This window comes from Nyctereutes procyonoides, unplaced genomic scaffold (genome assembly GCF_905146905.1).
Source record: "Nyctereutes procyonoides isolate TBG_1078 unplaced genomic scaffold, NYPRO_anot_genome, whole genome shotgun sequence".
In the NCBI taxonomy this organism is placed as follows: domain Eukaryota; kingdom Metazoa; phylum Chordata; class Mammalia; order Carnivora; family Canidae; genus Nyctereutes; species Nyctereutes procyonoides.
The window spans coordinates 37,556,345-37,579,696 of NW_026575125.1; positions in this window are offsets into that span (position 1 = coordinate 37,556,345).

Here is a 23,352-nt window from a genome sequence, read left to right on the forward strand (position 1 = left end):
TATATATATATATATATATGTATATATATATCATACTATATATACTTTATATATATAATATACTATATATTTAGTATATATATAAATAGTACATAGTATAAATATATGTAGTATAAATATATGTAGTATAAATATAGTATAGTATAGTATAGTATAGTATAGTATAGTATAGTATAGAAAAGTAAAACACGGCCATTGTATTAGTCTGGGTTCTCTAGAGAAACAGAACCAATAGGATATATATAGCTATATGAGAGGAAATTTATTACAAGAATTGGCTCACAGGATTGAGTAAGTTGAGAAGTCCCACAATCTGCCATCTATAAACTGAAGAGTGAGGAAGGCTGGTAGCACAATTCAGTCCAAGACCAAAGGCTTCATGGTCCAATCACAGCCCCATCCAAGTCCAAAAGCCTGAGAACCAATTGTACCAATGTCCAAGGACAAGTGAAGATGGAAGTGGCAGTTCCAGCAAAGAGTGAATTCACCTTTTCTCTACCTTTTTCTTCTACTCAGGCCCTTAACAAATTAGATGATGCCCATTCACTTTGGGGAGGGTCACCTGCTTTGCTCAGACAGTTCACCAATTAAAACAGTAATTTCCTCAAGAAATGCCCTTAAAGACACATCTAAAAATATGTTTTACCAGCTATGAGAACATCCCATAGCCCAGTAAAATTGACACATAAATTAACCATCACAATTCCATCCCTTGTCAATTTAACATCTATACACATCTCCTTAAACCATGCTTACATTTCCAAATAAAGACAATAACCAGGTCATAATTCTTCCCAACACAATACAACTACCCTGGGTGCAACCAAAAATACTCTTAACCCCTTCCTCCTAAGAGGAGGTAAACTTTCTGAACGATGATTTTTCTTTCAATATCCTGCAATTTGAATACTATGACGTATAATTAACAATAGTTGAATACTGATACAAAGTCGATACATCTTATGCTACATGATAAGGGAATAAGAGTAAATAAAACAAAGGTATTTGCTTCATATATGTGTATATATATACATAATGTATCCATAACAAAATAAGGAAATATTTGTGACAATTATAATCCCTGTTTCTGTATCTGATCACATGGTCACAGCTGGCATTTATAACTATCTTCTTCCAGTACCCATTATATATTACCTTTGCCTTCAGCAAGCACCTCAGCTGACCATGCTGCTTTTCCCTGCTGGCATGACCTAAACCTTCATTCCTGAAGGCAGTCCTCCCTGGATTGGGTTATTATAGCTTTCCACTGACCTAATCACAAGGCTTGGTAATGCTAAAAGATTGTAATTTTTTAAATTTTATTGAGAGAGAGAGAGAGAGAGAGAGAGAGAGAGAGAGAGAATGAGCGGGAGAGGCAGAGGGGCAGAGGGACAGAGAATCTTGAGCCCAGCTGAGGTCTAGATCTCATGACCTAAGCTGAAACCAAGAATCTAACACTTAACCAACTGCACCACCTAGGCACCCCAGGATTGCCTGTATTTTAGACATACCCTTCCTTGCCCCTGCTATGGAGCAGTAGTCCAATTTTCCCCCTTGATAATCATGATCAATCTTGGCCCATTGACTCAAAGGCAATGAGGACCATCTGTCTGAGCTGCTGTAACAAAGTACCAAAGATGGTGGGGAGGGGAGGGCTTTTAAAAAATAGAACTCCATTTCTCAGTTTAAAGGATGGAGGTCCCAATCGTGGCACTCGCAAACTAGGTGTCTGCTGAAAGCCTGCCTGTACTTTTCAATGTGTCCTCACATGGCAGAAGAGGTCAAGGAAGTTTTCTTGGGCCACCTTTATAAAGGCACCAATCCACTTCCCAAAGGTCCCACTCACTAATCACCTCTCAGTGGTCCTGCCTTCTCCTTTTACCATCACCTTAGAGATTAAGTTTCAACATATGAATCTGGGGAGGGACACATACTTTCACACCCTAACAAGTACAATCAACACAAAAGTCAGTGTTGTGGATGGGCTCAATTATGTCCGCTCAAAATTCTTATGTTGAAAGTTAACCCCCAGTACCTCAGAATGTGACTGTATTTGGAAAGAGGGCCATTAAAGCAGTAATTAAGTTAAAATGGGATCATTAGGGAGGGACTTAATCCAATCTGACTGGTGTCTTTATAAGATTAGGACACAAAGACACCAGACATGTTTGTACAGAAAAATGACTATGTGAATGCACTCTGAGAAAGTGACTGTCTGCTAGCCAAGAAGCAAAGTCTATGAAGAAACCAAACCTGGTGCCACCTTGATCTTGTACTTCTAGGCCTCAAGAACTATGAGAGCATAAATCTCTCTTGTTTGAGTCACCCAGTCTTTGGCATTTTGTTTTGGCAGCCTAAGCTAACTAATACAGTCGGGACTATGGATCTATCCGAGGGTGAGGCAGAAGGATGAAATCAGGAAGGACCATAGATTATCTTCTAAGGTAGTGATAATATTCTATAATTTTAATGTGGATGACAGTTATGTGGATATGTTAGTATTATTACTTTAACTACAAATATATTTTATATGCTGTCTTATTTGTATAGTATGTCTTATCATTTAAATATGGAGAAAAAGAAAGATGTAAAGACCAGCATTTAAGTAGAGGAAAAAGATAATGATGAGAAACATTTGAACAAAGAACTGTATTATATAAGAGAAAGATATACTTTAGATTTAGGACCACAGCATTAAAACTTTAAGAGTCCAGAGTCTCCAAAGCTTAAAATGTATTTTATTCAAGGAGAAAGTTGAGGGTTAAAAGTGTCAATTTAATTTGTTAGTGTGAAAACTAATTATCATTTGTTAGCAGTTTATTATACCTACTGCTGTGACTACTTTATTGAATAAGAATTATCATCATTGATAAATTTAGAAGTAAAGATAGAGATAGAAAGATAAAATTAGAGTAGGTAGAGATTATCCACGTATGTGCATAATACAGAAAGACGACTTTAAAAGCAACTTATTATTTTAGTCAAACTACTTTCCGTTCATGACTGTTATAATTATTGTGTTATATGGCTAGCTTAATGGAAGGTAGACTAAACCAGGAGTCAGGAGGATACATTCTAATTCTAATCTTAAACTCTCTAAGACTTAATTCCTTCATCTGTACACAAAGGGAATACCTGCCTACCTACCTAATGGTTCAACTTGAACATCACAGCAAATTAAGAGCCAAAAGGCCAATTAAACATTTTATGGTTTAGCTCATTTCTTCTAAACATGACTAAACTGAGATTTAGGGGGAAAAAACAAGGTAATTAATTTGAATATTGGGTCTAGAACTCAAGTCTCTTGAAGTAATCTAATCTCCCAGATATTAGGAGGAAAAAAATGAAAACTGAAATGAAAATGAAAAAATTGGGCAAACTGTAGAATTACAATACCTACAGAATAAGAGTTATGGAAAGATAGGAGAGAGAAGGGATCCCTGGGTGGCGCAGCGGTTTGGCTCCTGCCTTTGGCCCAGGGCGCGATCCTGGAGACCCGGAATCGAATCCCACATCGGGCTCCCGGTGCATGGAGCCTGCTTCTCCCTCTGCCTGTTTCTCTGCTTCTCCCTCTGCCTGTGTCTCTGCCTCTCTCTTTCTCTGTGTGTGACTATCATAAATAAATAAAAATTTTTAAAAAAAAGAAAAAAAGAAGATAGGAGAGAGAAAAATGGAAGAGAGGAAAATCATCCATGAAATAATTCAACAAAGTCGATCAAACTGAAGGAAATATACTTCCATATTGAAAAGGCCCACCAAGTGTCCATCACAATAGGTGTAACTCTACCTTGGTATGGATTCAATATTGTGAAATTCAAGAATGTTGGGAATGGAAAGATTCTTCAAGCTCCTGGAGATAGGGGACAGATAACACTGGAGAATCAATGAAAAATTCTCAATTTAACAACAGATATTTCATTAGTAGTTCTCTTTCATTACAAACACTGAAATCTAGAAGAAAATGAATTGGTATTTTCAAATGCTGAAGGAAGATTTCCCACCTTGAATCCCATACTCAACCCAATTCTTAATGAAATGTGAACATAGAATAAAGTCACAGATGAGGTAAACTATAAGGAAAAGCAGTCATGATAGCGGCTATCTCCAGGGATGTGGAGGAAGATGCAGTCAATCTAGGAAGAACAAAGAAGGGAATTCTAAAGGTGTCGTCATGATCATATCTTAACCTGGGTAGTCTATTTATTTTATTCTTCAATGAGAACAAATTCATTATTATCCATTAATAAGAATATAAAATATAAAATACAAAAAGAATGAAATTTTAAAAATGCCAAAATGGTAAATTGAAAAATGATTATCAATGGAGAAGTTGCATGGCAGTGGGGTTAAGAGGACTCAAGTGGGGTGAGATTTCTCATGGGTGACTTTTTATATAATCTTGAATCAAGTAAATATATTGTCAAAGTTTTAAATTAAAAATTGAAAAGAGAAACACAGTATCCTAAGGGTAAGGAGAAGTTGTGAATAATTAATCAAAGCTACATTTTCATAAAAGCATAGTATCTCCAAAATGGATGAAGAATTTCAATAAGCACTTCATAGAGGGGGAACCTTGAAAGGTCAATAAACATTTGAAAAAAGTAACCACTCTCACCAGTAATCATGGAAGTACTCATTGAAATAATAACAAAATACAGTTTTATATTTTGTATTTTTAAATTTATTTATTTATTTGACAGAGAGAGAGACAGAGAACACAAGTACGAGGGACAGAGGGAGAGGGAGAGAGAGAATCTCAAGCAGACTCCATGCTGAGCACAGAGCCCAACTCCAGCTGGATCTCAGAACCCTGAGACCAAGAACTGAGCTGAAACCAAGAGTCAAAGTCACTCAACTGACTGAGCCACCCAGGCGCCTCATAAAATACAGTTTTATACCTATCATTGGTTTTATATTACCTTGGTTTGGCTAGGATACAGAGAAATGAAGATTCTCACATGCTAGTGGTAGCATGTAAATTGGTGCAATCTGTCAATATCTAGGAAGTAGATGACATGTATACCCTTTTACCTAAAATCCTTTTTTGGGATATATCTTAGAGAAACTCACACATTTGCACAAAGAAGCATACACAATATTGGGCAGCATTCACTTGTAATCCTGAAACATTGGAAACAACATAAACGGCCATCAACACAAGAACAGGTAAATAAATGGTTGAAACATATCATTAAAATGAGTGAACTTGGGCTAATCCACATGTACCAATCTAGTAAGTTTTGAGAGACAATATCGACTGGAGGAAAAAAATCAATTTGCAAAATGATTCAGAAGCAAAGTAGAGTCACCTAGATATTGTTAAAAGATAGTAGATTCAGGTGTTTACATCATATACCCCCCAGCAAATGTAAAATACATGGAAGAAATGTTTATTTTGCAAAGTCTCTCTGTGGGGTTTCCTCTTTTTGGTATTTCTCACACTTAGTGTTCACCTTTGTTACTACCATCCTCAGACCTACAGAAGAAGAGCACCTGCCCCTGGGGCAAAATACATACATAAAAATGCATGAAAGAGCCTATGAGCACCCCTTGAACTCAGGCCCTGATGCTCAGTGCTTCACACACTATCCACTCTGCTAAGCATCCGCTTTTAAACCTGAGGCCAGGGACACCTGGGTGGTTCAGTGGTTGAGCCTCTGCCTTTGGCTCAGGGCATGATCCTGGAATCTGGGATCGAGTCCCACATTGGGCTCCTTGCAGGGGGCCTGCTTCTCCCACTGCCTGTGTCTCTGCCATTCTCTCTCTCTCTCTCTCTCTCTCTCTCTCTCTCTCTCTCTCTCTCATAAATAGATAGAAATCTTAAAAAAAAAAAACCTGAGGCCATTTCAGACCCCCTAAAAGGAAGTCCACAAACCCAAAGACAATCATATCTCAGCGCTCAGAAGGTTTGTGATATATGCCACTGCCAACACTGGAAACAGACTCTAAGATAATCAGAATGGCAGAGATACTAAAAAGAGAAAAAAGGCTAACTTTTGAAATCTTTGTCAGATAATCAAGAACACAATAGATTTCTGCATACTGCAATATTTCCAATAATGCTGAGGGTTCATTTTCTTGATCTTCTTTGGAAATCATTACAAATTAGCATGGTGTTTGCAATGTGGCATCTGAAGGAAATTCTGCAAAACTAAATCATTTATGGAACTCTTAAACTTGATTATGTATAGGCTCAGACATGATGTGTGCAGTATGGTACCAGGTCTTTCCATTTTCAACTAAACGAGCATTGAATGCCAAAATTATTTTAAGTTTTAATTTTAATAAAAATATTTGGGAAGATTTTATTACCTTTTTACAAATTAAAAAATTTCTAGCTTTAGTTATAAACCTTTGACTAGGGGGTCCCTGGGTGGCTCAGTCAGTTGAGCGTCCAGCTCTTGACTTCATCTCAGGTCATGATCTCAGGGTCATGGGATTGAGCCCGCAACAGGCTCTGCACTCAGCATGGAATCTGCTTGTCCCTCTCCCTCTGCTCTTCCCCCTGCCTGCATGCTCTCTCTTTCTCCCTTTCAAATAAATAAATGTTTTTTTAAATATTTTTACTAAAAAAGATTATTTATTAATTATACTTTTGTCTTTGGCTTTTAATCTTAATTTTGGCTTAGATTAGTGTGAACAATGCAACTAAATGTTCAGAAATTATATGAAAACACTAATAATTAGAGATTTTGCTGAAATGAAGACATGAAAAGAATTTCATGAGAAATACATATAATAACTAATGTTATATTCCCCTTATTACTTACCTAAACATCATTAGCCTATCAACAGAACTAGATATGCACAATGATAATTAATTTTAGTGGTTTAGCTTTTAAACATATAAAGTTTTAAATTTTGTTACTTTAAAGGTGTATTTGTCAAGATACAAGGATAGCATATGTCAATGTGTATTTTAGGTTCACCAATTTTGTTAGCTTGATTTGTAACACACACATGGACCTCAGAGAAACAAAGAGAGTTGCAATTAAGAAGACCTAGTCTCCTTATAACAGGCTAGCATAGTTTCTAGCACTTGTACCTAAGAACATTTTAGACAAGGAACAATACTCTTTAATGGGCTGATCAGGCATTGCTGGGCCTTATTTTTCCATCTTCTTGTTCTCTCAGAGAATTCTCTAATTCACATTCCCTAACATCTTTTTGTAGCTGAGTTTGAGACCTCAGTCAGTGGTATTTGCACTTAAAAAACCGTCTGCCATCATAGGCGATGTTTTAATGTAAGAATTCTCTAGGTTTGGGTTAACAGACATTACTGGGGTGGAGGGGACGTTTTTGGACAAGGATACTTTGTGTTTAAAGAACATATACATAAAATATTAAGATTTCACAGTTTGAATTGTGGATACTATTGCCATTCACGAAGAAGTACAGAGAATATTTTTATCTGTGTATTTATTTATTTTACCAAAAGAGAGTCACATCCCCAATTCCAAGGCCATTCCTAGGAAGCTTCTGAAGCAAATGTTAATCTCACTTCCATCTTTCAAGATTCTCTGGCCTTAGGATATCTGGGTGGCGCAGTGGTTTGGTGCCTGCCTTTGGCCCAGGGCGCGATCCTGGAGACCCGGGATCGAATCCCACGTCGGGCTCCCGGTGCATGGAGCCTGCTTCTCCCTCTGCCTGTGTCTCTGCCTCTCTCTCTCTCTTTCTCTCTCTCTGTATGACTATCATAAATAAATAATAAAAAAATTTTTAAAAAAAGATTCTCTGGCCTTAAGAGAAATGACTGCTCTAAATTTTCTTTAAAGTACTGATTCAACCTTTCAACCACCAAACATCACATATTTATTACTTCCTTCCCCCATGGAGTTCATGATCTGAGAGACAGTGTCTAGAAAACAAACTTCATTTATAAAGTCATAATTTGTTTTTCTGTTTTTAATGAATCAGAAACACCCATAACTACCAAACACAGCTTCTGAACAGCAGTAAGGAACTGTGATCCTACCCTGAAATGATGTGATTACAACAGAAGCAAGATAAGGCATCTTTCTAATTATTCTGGACATCTTTATTGAAATGAATATGCTTTTTTGGTTAGGCCTTTTAAAAATTTTGCAAACAGCCTGCAGATCTGACTTGTTTCTACTGGCTATGAATTTCCTTTACTTGTTTAAAATCTTTTAATTATTGACATAAAATAATAAAAATGCTGATTGAGGCTGGACTTCTGACTTTTGCCAAGTGATGATACAAGTGAATCCTCTCCCCAAATAAGAACTACAAAGCTATACAAAATTGACAAAACAACCATGCCAAATTGACCAAAGTGCTCTGTAAATTGACCAAAGGCATATAATAACCTGAGGGGCACTTATATGTGCAGGGGGCACAAAATTTAGCATCACAAAATATGCCTGTTTGATATGTGGATTGTTTTAGGCTGATTGTTTTTTAAAAACATAAGGCCTAGAAAGAAACTTTAACTTTTCCCCTAACTGCCTAAAAGAATTTAGATAGAAGACTTGCTCCAAAAGAAGGGATCAATTAATCTATGGAGATCTCTCTCTCTCTCTCTCTCTCTCTCTCTTTCTCTCCAATATAACATGAACTAAGTGTAGTAGACAGGGAGAAACAAGTAGCAAAGCTGGTTAAAGCGATTCTCTGTGTGTGGCTTAGCAAAAATTTGTTTACCAAACACACTCTTTCATTTTCCTGTAAGGGATTTTCCTTCCCTTTGAAATATCAAACCCCTACCTCTCACCTACTTAGCCTTAGATGACGCATAAACCTCAACTGCTTAACTGCCTACAGGCTTCAAATTCTTATTGGAGCCCTTGTATGTACGTAATTAAATATGATTTTCTCTTGTTAATTTGCCTCATGTCAATTTAATTTTTGGACCACTCAAAACAATCTTGAAGGGGACGCCTGGGTGGCTCAGTGGTTAAGCACCTGCCTTTGGCTCAGGGTGTGATCTCACCGTCCCAGGATCAAGTCCCACGTCAGGCTCCCTGCATGGAGCCTGCTTCTCCCTCTGCCTACGTCTCTGCCTCTCTCTCTGTGTCTCTCATGAATAAATAAATAGAATCTTAAAAAAAATTAAAATTAAAAAATAAAAAATAAACAATCTTGAAGGGTAGAGGAAATTTCTCCTGCCCAACATATGCTGGAAAAACTGCTACATTTTGGGAAGGACCTATTGAAGTCTATAGTTCTTGCCTGTGGCTGTTTCCATGGACATCCTCCAACACCAACCATGTCACCACTAGTCCCAGCTCAGTTAGTGTAGAAGTTCTGTCAGCTTTTCTACTGCAGCTGAAGTGGATTCATTCAACTTGGGAGTGTTGGGTGATGCTCATGCCCATCAGTATTGTCAAGGGAAGTGATCTCTGGGGTCCAAATCAGGGCTAAGACTAGTATAAGACAAGTGTGGCCCTTGCCACAAAATTTAAGGAGGCACCAAAAAAAAATATCAATCAAGACAAATATTTTAATGCAATATTTTTTAAAAATCAAAAATAAGGCAAAACATCCCATGATGAACAAAATATCAAAATTTTAAATGACAACAAGACTCAGCCCTCGCAATAGAGCCACTACAGTTGTGGTTGGGGCAAGCATATTCCTGGCTGAGGCAGGAATGCATACTGTTAATTTTGTGGGTATGATCATGACATTGTGGTTTTTTTAAGAAAATGTCCCTAACTTTTAGAAATGTGTATCTGGGATTTGTTTTAAATAATTTCGGTAAAGGTAAAAGCAAAAAACAGTAAGGTAAGTATGGCAAATCTTGGTAATGGTTTAACTTAAGTGAACGGAGTATAGGGACTTACTGTGTTATTCTATCTACTTTTATGAAAGTTTGAAATTTTTCATTGTAGATCCTTTTGAAATAATCAAAAGAAAAGATTGTTTCTGGCCAGGTCACCTTTTGGTGAGAAGGGAACTGCAGAGTTTTTAATCACACAGACTATCTCACCAGTGCAAATCAGGAAATTTCACATTGCCTGCTTAAAGTCACATTCCTAAAAGAGGTTAAAATAGTAATTAAGTCTTGGTTTACTGTCATGGGGAGCAAATGACTCCAATTTGGGCCTGTTGCTTCTTTTCCAACAATATTAAATCAAATGAGGTCCAAAGCGATCTCAGAGGTCAAGATTCCCTCCTGGTTAAGCACCATTTATAAACCAGATGGCAGTTAATTATATGAAACAATTTTAGTGAAAAACAATACTTCACAGAATAATCTCCTTTTCATAAAATTATTTCTGTTCACCCATCTATCTATTTGATGATCCATCTTTATACAGTGGGGTTTTGATGACTTTCCAGCATTTATTTAACATTAATTATGAAAATTTTTGACTTTGGGGTTTGGGGCGTTTTTTCTTTTTTTACTTTCTTCTCAAATACTGTATTATAGCCATAATGAGTGGAGTCATTACTGTTTTTAAAATTGCTAGTTGTGATCCATTAAGGTGATTTTGTAATCCACTAATGGGACACAACCCACTAATTGAAAAACACTGCCTCAGAGGACCTGAAAATATACTTAATTCTTGAAATGATGAAGTGAATAATCTAATTGGAAATATAAATATTTAATTTAGGATGCACATTACAAGAGACATGCAATTTAGGGTAAAGAAATATTCTAGATTAGTGTCACAAGACATCAGAGAAGGGCAAAAAGTCACTGTAAATGACTAGTCAGCAATAGCTGAATGCTGTAGAAAAGTCAAGTGATATGGGTGATATACATGAGCAGAAAGAGAGGGAGAGTATTCCCGGTAGGGTTCTAAAGGGCACTGCATGAGAAGGAATGGAGAGGTGTAAATGATGTGTATTTGGAAAATGAGATGAACCTGTGTGGTCTGGAGACACACCAGAGATAATAAAGGAAAAATCTTTTATTATCAAGGAGTATTTAGACACAGGACTCCTAGACTTGTCAAACTCCTACAATTGGATTAAATTAGGATTTTATTTATTCTCCAAACCCTAATAACAATAATGATAACCTTCTACCAGCTTTCCTGGAATATACTTCTGATCAAAATAAAAGACCATCCTTACATATATGAAGGTCCTTCAGACTTTTTCACCATTGACTTCCTATAAAATTCAGATACTTTGTTCTTCTTCAGCCCCATATCTTTCTTAACAGAAGCTTTAAAGGAGACTATAGGTGTTGTACACACTGCTCATAAACTGACTTGATTCACACTGGTACTTTTTAATAACCTTTATCCTAGGAGGATGGCCCTGTGTCCCCAGTGGAAACACCAGAGGCCTCAAGATTTATTTCTAACAATAATAGTGTAGCTTGGATTTTTATACTTGAAAATGCATCATGTGTAAAAACAAAAAATATTTTTTCCTTAAAGCACTCACCCCCTGAAAGGAGCCAAGAGGTCTCTAATATAAATAAGGCAAATTTAGCCCTTATGCATTTCAAGTGAGTATTAAAAGGGGTAATTGCTTTTGAAAAAAATTTAATATACACTTTTTTCCCCTTCTTTTATTGAATTAAACGCTAATCTCTATGCAAATTTAGATCCCAGGAAGAAATTCATGGGGCCTTGGAGTACTTTCTGATATATGTGTGTGTGTGTGTGTATATATATATATACACACATGTATGTTCTGGATATATATTTTTTTATTTTTTTAAGATTTTATTCATTTATTAGAAAGAGAGAGAGAGAGCATGAGCAGGGAGAGGGGCAGAGGGAGAGAGAGAAGGAGAAGTAGACTCTCTGCTCAGTGGGGATCCTGACCCTGGCCTCTATGTCAGGACCTTGAGATCATGACCTGAGCCGAAGGCAGATGCTTAATCCACCGAGCCACCCAGGTGCCCCTATATATACCCTTTAACCTAGAGGACACATCTTCTGTAATACATGGAAATGTTGAGATTAGAGATGTCAGAGAAGGCAGTTAAAATAATATACCAACAGAACCGCTGTACATATTTTAAAACGTTCCCTACATAAAACTGCAAAAAGAGAATTCCTTCCTCATCTACTATTGTATGAATTAAATGAATAGGATGTTCTAATGATAAAAGCAGATTAAGATCTTAATTTTGGAAAGCAAATGATCAACAAAAACTAACATTTGTAGTTTGGGGACTTAAGAAATAACTTTAAAATAATTGATAGAAATCAATCAATAGAAATAAAATTTTGATGGACATACAGGGAAAAGAAAAAGGTTATTTTTCCCTTCCCCAAATAAAAATTATGGATTATATTACAGATTATATTCTCTTAATTTGCCACTGATTGAGAATTTCTCAACTACTGTTACAAAGTAGAATATGCCAGATTTATTCTTATGTTTAGAGTGATAAAGATATCCTCTTCTACTTTCTTTATTTCTTGTGAAATAGGTTAGAATTAAAAATCAGGACATAGGAAACTCATAGCCATTTTTTGGTTCACCAATAATTTACTAACCACCAGCCTTCGAGAAGCAGTCTAGAAAAGGAGACCAAGGTGTCAACAAGCCCTCATAACCCCATGTGATGTAAGTGCTCATGTGAAATAAGGTTTAAACACAGGTCATTCCCTCTAATAGGATCAAGACACTTCTCTAGTATACAAGAAAATACCATGGAAAATTCATGTATTCCCTCTAGTTATTCTTCTGATCCATGAACACAGCATACCTCTCTACTTATTTGTCTTTTTAAACTTCACTTGGTAATGTTTTCCAGAGATAATGCAATACTCGAACATATTTTTTTGATATTATTCCTAAGTATTTATTTTTGATGTCATTTTAAAACATCATTTTATGATCATCCCTTCTCAATATATGGAAATATAATTGACTTAGGGCACTGTCCTTGTATTCATATTTCTTGCTAAAGTCGTTCATTTTCTACTGCGTTTTTTTTGGTAGATACTCTGGTATTTTCTTTGCAGATGGCCATGTCACATAAGAATAAAAATAATTTCTTTATTTCTTCTTTTCTAACCTGTGCACATTTCATTTCTTTTTCCTGCCCTATTATACTGGCTAGACTCTTGAGTACAATACTGAACACCTTATGGAGAGCTCACATACTTGCCTCATTCCTAATCATTATACTATGAAAATGTTTAGGCATTCATAATTCATTATTATGTTAGCTGCATATTAAAGATGCTCCTCATCAGGTTGAGTGAAATTCCTTTGTATTTTCAGTTTGCTAAGATTTTTTAAATCTTTTTTTTAATTATTTATTTATTCATTCATGAGAGACAGAGAGAGAGAGAGGCAGAGACACTGGCAGAGGGAGAAGCAGGCTCCATGCAGGGAGCCTCATGTGGGACACGATCCCAGAACCCTGGGATCACACCCTGGGCCAAACCAGATGCTCAACCGCTGAGCCACCCAGGTGTCCCTAAGATTTTTTTTTAACATGAATAGATGTTGAATTTTTGCGAAAAGGATCATTTGCACCTATTAAGATGAACACATGTATATTTCCTTTTATACTACTAATACGATGAATTATATTGATTTTTAATGTTAACAAATTTGTGTTACTAGGATATGACCCAGTTGGTCATGATTATCCCTTTAAAATTTTACTGATTTGATTTTCTAATGCTTCTATAAGAAATTTGTCATCCATATTTATGAGGGACATTCATCTATAGTTTGATTTTATTGTAATACCTTTGTCTGCATTTGGTATCAGAGTAAATGGTAAACTTATCATCTGAGAAGTATTTCCTCCACTTCTATTTTCAATACAAGCTTATATGGAGCTGGTACTTTTTCACCTTTTAACATATGATGGAATTCAAAAGTGAAACCATAGAGGTCTGGCTTTTTAAAAGAACTATTCATTCATTCATTCTCTCTCTATATCTCTTTCCTCTCTCTTTCTTTCTTTCTTTCTTTCTTTCTTTTCTTTCTTTCTTTCTTTAGAAGGTATTTCACTACAAATTCAGTCTCCTTTATATATAGAGAGAGTTAATCAGGTTATCCATTTCTTCCTGAGGTTTGATATTATGTATCTTTCAAGGAATTTGCACATTTCATCTACATCATCAAATTCATTACCATAGTTATTAACAATATTTCCAATAAGGGAATATTTATTTAATATCTATATGATCTATAGTGATGTCTCTCTCGTCTTTCCTGATACTAGCAATTTGTGTACTGGTTTTCTTGATAAATTTAAGTATTTATCAATTCTAATGACATTTTCAAAGAACAAATTTTTTGGTTTCATTGATTTCTGGATTTTTTGTTGTGTTCTACTTTATTAATTTCTGCTCTTATTAACTCTTTCCTTCTGCTTACTTTGGGCTCAATGTGTTCTTCCACTTCTAAGTATTTAAATTGGAAACATACAGAGCTTTAGCTTCTGGTTTAGTTCCTAAACCAGAAATTTTGATGTTATTTGAATTATTTGAATAAAAAATATTTACTAAACTTTCCTTGAGATTTCTGCTTTAAGGCATGAGTTGTTTAATTTCCAAATATTTTAGAATCTTCCAAATACTTTTCTCTTACTTTTCAATGTAATTCCATGTGGAAACAATATTTTTTAACGCCTTAAAAAACATAAATTATTAAGATTTATTTTATGGCCCAGAATATGATCTAACTTGTGAATGTTCCATGTACTCTTGGAAAGAATGTGTATTCCACTGTTGGGTGAAGAGTTCTATAATCATTGATTAGAGGAAGTTGGTTTACAGTGTTGTTCAGGTCTTCTGCACTGTTGCTGATTTTCTGTCTATCTTTTCTATCAATTAATGAAAGATAGGAGTTGAAAACTGAAACTAAAATTGTGCTGTGTCTATTTCTTATGTCAGTTCTATTAGTTTTTGCCTTCTGTATGTGATGCCCTGTTGCATACACATTTGGGATTGCCATGATGTCTTAAATAACCAATCTGTTTATATAACATCCTTCTTTATCACCAGGAATATGTTGTATTATGAAACCTACTTTTTGTGACATTATTCTGTTTTTCCCCCTTATTTATAACCTATCAATGTCTTTATATTTGAGGTAGGTTTCTGATAGTCAGTATAGAGTTGGATTTTACTTTTTTAAACCAACCTGAAATCCTCTGTCTTAAGTAGAATGTTTAGAATACTTTAATTTCACCTAACTATTTTTATGGCTATTATAATCTTTCCCCTTTTTTTTCTATTACTTCCATATTTCTTGGTCCTTTTTTTCCCTCTTTCTATCCCTACCTTTGTATTAATTGAAAGTTTTTGTTTCTGTTGTACCTGCATGTTTACTATTTCTAGAACTCTATTTCTTTAGGTACAGCCAAATTTCCATCTGGCATCCAGTACCTTCTTTCCTGAAAAATTTACTCTTTTGCTTATTGCATACCAGTTCTGTTGGCATTAGATTTTCTTTCTTTTTGCCTGAAAACTTTTTCAGCTACCCTCATTTATGATGTCCACATTCAGTCAGCCTCAGTCTTGAACTACAAATACCTGGAAATATGGAATGAGGATTTCTCAGCATTCCTGTCCTTTCTACTGCTATGCCAACCAAATTTTCTCTTGTATCTATAGAGAATCTTGGATAGGAGATCCTATCCCTCTGCTAGGGGTAGAAGGCTTTTGATTTGACTCTTCCCTCAAGACAAGCATATTTTTCTTGAGAACAATGGTAAGATGGTTTCCAATACTTTCCACAAGTGGTAGATTGTCATTTCTTGATACTTAGTGCAAGGCAAATGATGTGGTTATAAGCAGGTTTCCTGTACATCCCATAATAGTAGTATACTTTTGCTTGTGACTTGGGAAAGGAAGGTTTCCTATTTCTTTCCCAGGGACAAATGGCTTTTGCAACTACTTCAACCCGTAAAGGACTGAATCTTTGCCTGGATTGCAGGAGGGTTGTCTGCCATTTCCATGGTCTCAGGCAATCAGAAGCAATGGATCTTTGCCTACTTCTGACTAAAAGATTTCCTGGCCTTATGGGTTTTGCTTTGTTTGATAAAGGGTGTAGCAATTTGGTGGTGCTTCATGCCTGTGCGCTCAGGTCTCCTGCCCTCCTCCAAATCTTTCTCATGAATACCTGGCAGAAAACCAAGTAAAAGAGCTCAGGAAGGAATGTGACTCTGAGATAGTATACACTGTCACGCTATCCCATCCTTGGTCTTCAGGAATTTCTAAAATTTTAGCTGTCTTCTTCTCAGTTGACTTTATGTAAGATAACTCTTCTTATGCTCTACCAGAGGGAAACAGCTTGTATCTCTTTCCTTGATGGGGACTGTTACTCTTTGGAATTCACTTTACATTGTTGCCTTGAGACCTTCATCTGTACCATAAGATCAGGAAAAGTTATGTATATTAGCTTGTTTCCTGTATTGCAGTGGGAGAGATTAACTTGGAACTTTCTAGACCCTTAGCATTATTATGGTATTTCAAGAAGATGATACAAAATGAGAAGACAAGGCTTGTACATCATAAACACCATTTGCCCTCAAATATCCCCCTAAAGTCTATTTGGATTAGGAGTAGTAATCACTGAAGTTAAAAAATGGAATGAAAATACCACTAAAATACTTGGGAATATTCTCTTCATATCTTGGGAGCAGAAATAAACAAATAGGATGAGAATTAGGTAGTTTTTATCATGCAGAAAGCAAACTTTGTGCAAACAGATCCTTAGGACTTAAAATAGGTATATTGGGGTTGGGAGAAATCTAGGGTATAAGGAGATAAAATGGAAACCTGTTGGGTAGCACTTACTAAATTGGTTAGCAGAAGGGAAGGGAATGTTTTTTGAGGCAGAGTGATGGAATATAGCATTTTTCATTCTGCCTTGGCTCTTCATTGTTCCCAAGCTTCCATAATTACTTTAAGTGCAAAAGCAACTTGAATAAACACAAAAAAGAAGGGCTTACAAGTGCTGATTGAAGGTCTTGCCCCCAGAACATTCTTGCGGCCACGGTAGAGTAAATCAGAACCCAGTTGCAGAATTGATGTTCCCTGTGAAACAGAATATTATGTTCTAAGCCAAGGAATGTATAGGATATAGGGATCCTGCATTATTCTAAGCTGTAGGACATTTATTCTTTTCTGATATCAATTTTCCCCAGGGAACAGAGGATTATTTATATCCATTAAATGTTGTCTGTGAAAAAGCCCTTTCTCGGCATTTGAGCTATTTGTCTAATGGTGTAATTGGGAAGGCAGGGGAAGCAAAATAGTGGCAAGAAATTACTGGGCTATGAGGGAATAGTAAAAGGAAAGCTTTTCATGATGGATGTTTTGACAAATGAGTCCAATGTGCTTACTAAAAAATACTAAAAACAAAACAAAAAACTAGACAAAATGTAAATATGAAAGGGGCAATATTTGCCACCACAAAATGTATCTCTTTAGCATGTAAATTGTTATTGCTTCTTGGTCTTTCAGCTAATATGAAGTGTGGCATGGAAATTGTTTTCAGCTGATTTTTTTAAAGATTTTTATTTATTTATTCAAAGAGAGAACACAAGTCGGAGGAAGGACAGAGGGAGAGAGAATCTGGAGAAGACTCCACAACAAGCATGGAGCCCAACACAGGGCTCAATCCAACCACACGGAGGTCATGACCTGAGTGGAAACCAAGCTCAACCGACCACCCAGGTGCTGCTCAGCTGATTTTTTTTTAAAGATTTGATTTATTTATTTGAGAGAGTGAGACAGCACAAGCAAGGTGAGCAGGAGGGGGAGAAGCAGGCTCTCTGCTGAGCAGGGTGCTGGATGCGGGACTCGATCCCAGGACCCTGGGATCATGACCTGAGCCAAAGGCAGACGCTTAACAGACTGAGCCCCCCAGGTGCTCTGATTATTTTTAACAAAGAGAAGATTCAATAAATTTTCATTTTGCCTCTCCCCTTAACTGCCTAAAAGAATTAAATAGAGGACCTGCTCCAGGAAGGGAGTTACCATGATAGATAATGATAATATACTATGAACTCCATATGATACACAAGGAAGAACCTAGCAATACCTGTTTAATCAAATTCTTCTATCTCATTGTTTCCCAGAAAATACTTGTTTGCCAAACATTTACTCTTTCCATTCTTCCTGTGAATTTCCTTCCTATCCGTTGAAGCCCCAGAACTTTAGCCCTTCTCCTTAGTCCAGGATGACATTTTACCTGCTTCTGGAATCTCTCATGTTTGTGTGGACTCCCCGTATAAATGTAATTACATTTGATTTTTCTCCTGTTAATCTGCCTCATGTCAATGTAATTCTTAGACCAGCCAGAACAACTTGAATGGTAAGTAAGTTGTTTCCTCCCCAGCAGTTAACATACTCATCAGGATAAACTTTAACTGGCTAAACAGTACTCACCCAGGGACCACTGCACTCAAGAGACTGTGGGACATTTCACCAAAGGTGACAGAAGGTAAGAATTCTTACCATGTCAGTCTCCCAGATCCCTTGCTACAGGCTTTAATGGAAATAAAAGTGGTAAGAGTCTCTTTTCTCTCTTTCAAAACTTAGATTAGTAGGAAAAAGTATTTGTGGAATTGGGTCCTTCAGATTAGCAACTGTGGTAAATTTGGTAATGAGTACTGGTCATTTTACTGATCCACTTCTTCCCAGAGGCAGTGACAGCTCTTGTCTTTGTCTTTTTTGTCCTTTGTCTTAAGAAGGAAAAAACCATGGGGTAAGAAAACAGGCACGGGCTACTTGAGCTGGCCTCAAAAACTGGCAAGTTTATAGTTCTCATCAGATTGGCATTTGTTTATTTCTCATGCCAGACTGGCATCTGTTTAGACAAAATCTGCAATGGGTTAATATGCACCTGAGTTAAAGCTACTGCCAAGGGACATCTTAGAAGCTAAGGTTACAAAATTGGTGGGGCAGAAGTCAAGTACTTAAGAGCTATTGGAAGGCTCACCACATAACCCAAAGATACCTGTGCTGGGATACATTCTTCATGGAATGGTTAAATTGACCCTAGGGCACCTGCCAAACTCACAAAACTTTCCATACGAGGTATGCTATAAAAGAAAACACAATCTCCAACCCTGTAGCCCATCCCTCCTGGGTATTAGTTTGGGTCCAAGACACCTAAGGTTTAGCTAAGGCTCTTCATGTGTATATTAAGAAAAACTGGACAAAGTTTCCCATTCATCTTATTGTATGTCTTGAAAGCTTGAATTCATGACCAGTAAGAATATTTTCTCTGGTCTCTGCCAACTGTTGTGTGCATGTACCAGCACACATCTGATGGACAGCTAAATAGAGCATGGACCCAATAAGGCAGCTGGGCAGAATAGGTAACAACATGGGCTCACAACTGGTATCTCAGCAAATCTTTGTCCAGCTATGCCAGCTCTCCCGGGACTTTGTCCTAAGGGTCCCAGGCCATAAAGAGTCTTTGTCTTAACATTTGTTGCTTTGCTGCTGCCAGAAAAATCCTATTCCAGTAGTTCTTGCCAGGTATCACAGATAAGCAGGTCTGCGATTGGAGGTATCTTCCATTTTGTGGGAAGCCAGAAACACTGTTTTCACTCCCCAATCCTTACCACCTATACAATGATTCTTACCATCTATACAACGAAAGCCTTTGCTTTCTTAGGCTAACTTAGAGAGGTGAACCTTCTGGATCCTGTGAAAGCTACATTTTTGCACTCTCCTTTGGGGATGCCTCTTGAATCCCTCATTAGGCCATAAAAATGCTATTGGCTTGAGTAGTCATTGAGATTAATAGAGCCTACCCATCAATACCTTAGACAATGGATCGTTTACATTGGCCATGTTTGAAAGAAAAAAGTCTTTTTAGAGTGCTCTCAATTGTCTTATTAGTATAACAACTAGCCTTAGGGACTCTCATAATAAAATGGAAAAACAAATTAGACTAAGAACAAAAATCAAGGTGTGCTCAGGTCTTTTTACCTTCAGACATTTGCAGACATTGCATATTGTAAAAAAAAAAATCAGAACAATGGAAAAACAAATTTTGTTTGCTTAAAAAAAATTGAAAGTAACTGCCCATACCTTACAAATCCTTGAGAAATGAAAAAAATGAGGCTCTAGGGGCAATCCAAAGTCCATCTTTTCTTTTTTTTTATGGATCCTAAAACCTTCCTTATTTAACACAAAAGGCTAGTAAATTATTGGCTTTAGGAAACCAAAGTCTTTTCTGAAGGAACTTGCATTCTTCCTCTATCCTTTGAAGATACAAATCTTACTATGTCTTTGGAATGTAAACACCCCAGGAGGTATATAAAAAAGTGCCCACACTCATTTAAGACCTAAGAAAGGGAAAAATAGACACCTTAAAAAAATACCAAATGCATAAAAAGATCTCGAGCTCAAACCCTAGACCATAACCTCCTTACGATTATTTCCAGGGAAAAATACAAATCTTAAAAGTCTTCTCCATAAATAGTAAGGGACTAGCAATCTGAGGAAAAGTACTTAAATTATTCCAACTGTTATTTATAAAAGAAAGAGTATCACGTTTTAAAACAGTAAGCTATCTATAGGTTTACATCTGTCTATTAGAGAGTGTGGCATTTTTTCTACTTCTGGACAGTATTGCCAAAATTAATTTGTAAAGACCTCTACTTATTTGGATTAAAATGCAATGCTTATAAACTAAGCATTTCTTTTTAAAAAATATTTTATCCATTTAATTGAAAGAAGAGAGCACAAGTGGGGGTAGGGGCAGAGGGAGAAGCAGACTCCCCGCTGAGCAGGGAGCCCAACATAGGACTACATCCTACAACTCTGGGATCATGACCTGAGTCGAAGGCTGATGCTTAACCGACTGAGCCACCTAGGTGCCCAAATTAAACCTTCCTAAATCTGAGACATATAATAGAAATGAGTTCAAGTGAATCATGTGATCAAGGATAATTTTTGATAAATAAAAGCTAGTTTAAGTTTGTTGGCTTAACGAATACACCTATCTAAGGCTTATCAACACTGAATATGATGCAGACAAAAAATCTATTTTACCTGGGTTTATTAGTCACATAAGTACATGTTATCTCCGTTTTAGTATTTGTCACCAAAAAAAATAAATAAATAACAGTATGATGGCTGATTCTGTCTAATGTCTCATGAAGTTTTTATGGGTTAATCTAACCATTTTTGTTGGGAGCAAATGATTTAGACAGATAAAAGTAAGATATGAGTTTTTATGTAAACTTCTTAGCAAAAATTACATGTTACAGTATGTGTACTTAAAAATACCCTCCAAAATCTTTTTGGTAACCTGAAATTTTAGAATTTTGCTAAGTTAATTGAAATGATGAAATTCCTTTACTATCTAGATCATTTCCAAATAAGTTAAATAATGAAAATTGAAGACTGAACATAGGTTTATCTACTTCTGGCTTCCTTATTACAAGAAAACTAAAGACAAATGTGGGCTTGTTGGTAAACATGTTTTGTGCTTCATTTAAAGACTGTACTATGAAGAAACATGTTTCTAGAGATTATGAAATGTATTCACAAATTTGCCAACTTAAAGAATGCTGATCTAACAGACAACTCACAACTATATACTGCTAGTTTTCACTAGAAATTAGTTTCTTAAGGGTTAAGAATTCTACTTAACATATTTGGTTAAACCTACTAGAAATAATGCAGGAAACATCTCCAAATGCAAGAAAGGTAGCATGTGAGTTTTTGGTAAATGAAGGTATAAGGAATAGAAATGCATTTTTGTTAAAAGTAATTTTATCCTAAAACAGACACATAGATCAATGGAACAGAATAGAAAACTCAGAAATAAGCCCACAATTATATGGTCAATTAATCTTGAGCAATGCAGGAAAGAATATGCAATGGGAAAAAGACAGTCTTTTCAACAAATGGTGTTGGAAAAACTGGACAGCAACATGCAGAATGAAATTGGACTGCTTTCTTACACCATACACAAAAATAAACTCAAAATGGATTAAAGCCCTAAATGTGAGACCTAAAACCATAAAAATCCTAGAACAGAACACATGCAGTAATTTCTTTGTCATCAGCAACAGCAATATTTTTCTAGATATGTCTCCTGAGGCAAGGGAAATAGAAGCAAAAAGAAACTACTGGGACTTCAGAAACTATTGGGACTTCATCAAAATAAAAAGCTTCTGCATAGAGAAGGAAACAATCAACAAAACTACAAGCAACCTATGGAATGGGAGAAGTTATTTCCAAATGATATAACTGATAAAGGGTTAGTATCCAAAATATATAAAGAACTTATATAATTCAACACTCAAAAAACCAAATAATCCAATTAAACAATGGGCAGAAGACATGTATAGAAACTTCTCCAAAGAGGACAGCTGGATGGCCAAGAGACACATGCAAGATGCTCAACATCACTCATCAACAGGAAAATGCAAGTCAAACCACAATGACATATCCCCTCACACCGTTCAGAATGGCTAAAATCAAAAACATAAGAAGCAACAAATGCTGGGGACAATGTGGACAAAAAGGAACCCTCTTGTGCTGTTGGTGGGAACGTAAACTGGTGCAGCTACTGAGGAAAATAGTATGGATGGTCTCAAAAAATTAAAAAGAGAACTACCCTACGATCCAGCAATTGTACCACTGGGTATTTACCCAAGAAACACAGAAACACTAATTCAAGGGGATATATGCACTCCGATGTTTATAGCAGCATCATTTACAATAGCCATATTATAGACATAGCCCAAATGTCTGTTGATAGATGAATTGATACATCAAATATTATTCAGCTATGAATAACAGCTATTCAGATATGAAAAAAGAATGAAATCTTGCCATTTGCACCAATATGGTTGGATCTAGAGAGGATAATGCTAAGCAAAATAAGCCAGAGAAAGGCAAATACTGTATGATTTCACTCATATGTGGGATTTAAAAAACAAAACAAATTAGCAAAGAGGAAAAAAAGAGAAAGAGAGAGACAAATAAAGAAACAGACTCTTAACTATAGAGAACAAACTGATGGTTACCAGAGGTGAGGTTGAGGGGAATGGGGGGAATAGATGATGGGGATTAAGCAATGCACTTGTCGCGATGAGCACTGAGTGATGTAAGGAAGTGTTGAATCACTATATTGTACACCTGAAACTAATATAGTACCGTATGTTGATTATACTGGAATTAAAATAAAAACCTAATAAAATTTTTAAAACTTATTACAGACATTTTGACTTAAAAAAGTAATTGGGGAAAAAAAAAGTAATTGGGGTGCCTTGCTGAATCAATCCGTAGAGCATGTGGCTCTTGGTCTTGGGGTCAGGAGTTCAAGGACATGGAACTTACTTTTTTAAAAAAGTAATTTGTCCTAAAGTGAGCTTGTTTATTTAGAAAGAGGAAAGTTAGAGCAACATCTGAATGTTAAAATGAAAGTTTAGCAAGATTTTGGAAAAGGAATCTTTGAAAAAGAATTTTA